A 944-nucleotide genomic window follows, 5' to 3' on the forward strand; every position below is an offset into this window, starting at 1 on the left:
GAACCGGGATCTTTACGCCAGTCCTTGCACTTTGCACCACCTGCGCTTAACCCACTGCGCCACCGCCTGACTCCCTTCCTTTGTAATTCTTAGCTAGCTGGGCATTCCACAGCACCACTGTTGATGTCATCTACGACATCATGAGGATCGTGGCCATCAACATTGCAACCCACAGATTGAGCAGTGCCCAGGATTTATTTGATGCTTCCAGAGAGTTCTCTAGCTGAAGATTGGTGCCTCATTTGTCGGTCAATGCTGACAATTTCATTTACAGTGATGCATCCACTGTGCTTAACTTCAGTAAAGAGAAAGTAATGGTTGTTGGTTGCTACACTTTAAGGCCAGGATGCAATGTCTTTTCTTACTCCGTTTCAGATTGCCTCCATGTTTTCAGCACAGAGTTATCCACATGGAGAACAACCCTGTTTCCTAAACTGGGCTTTGATCTCAGCTCACCACTTGACCGCACCAGCCAACAAAACTAGCAAAATATATTTTGGTTCTAAGTGCCGGCCATACATCTAGGGCTTTGTGTTACACTCTGTCAGCTACCAGAGTGTCTTATGCTTCCTCCTTCTTTACTCCAATCTTCTTTCCTCCATGATCTTCATGCCAGTCCCCCAGCCCCGCCATAATTAAAAAGCGGTTCAAATTGCAGAATGAAATCAAATTAGGGACGGGGAGAGGCCTTACCCACTAGAACTTACACTTCACCACGACTGAGGGCCGGAATTTGAGGCTGCAGAAATCACAGGAGAGGCCTTGCGTTGGGAAAATTCATGAGTAGTGGAGCAGTGCTGTGTCTCTCTCCTTCTCTCTTTGTCTTTCTCTGACTTTCACCCTATATCTTTAAAAAAAAAAAAAAGTACCAGCAGCAGGGCACAGAGTTCCAGGGATAACCCTAGTGGAGGAAAAAAAAAATTAAAAGAAAGAAGGACAAAAGG

At 45.6% G+C, this 944-nt stretch overlaps 1 non-coding gene across 1 annotated transcript; it reads right to left on the reverse strand.

The window, feature by feature from the left end:
• Positions 1-374: 374 nt before the first annotated feature.
• LOC132536474 (small nucleolar RNA SNORA65) lies at positions 375-500 on the reverse strand. The gene has a single exon (XR_009548035.1). It is a non-coding gene; the product is annotated as a small nucleolar RNA SNORA65 (small nucleolar RNA).
• Positions 501-944: the final 444 nt, after the last annotated feature.

Source organism: Erinaceus europaeus, unplaced genomic scaffold (assembly GCF_950295315.1).
Source record: "Erinaceus europaeus unplaced genomic scaffold, mEriEur2.1 scaffold_279, whole genome shotgun sequence".
Classification (NCBI taxonomy): domain Eukaryota; kingdom Metazoa; phylum Chordata; class Mammalia; order Eulipotyphla; family Erinaceidae; genus Erinaceus; species Erinaceus europaeus.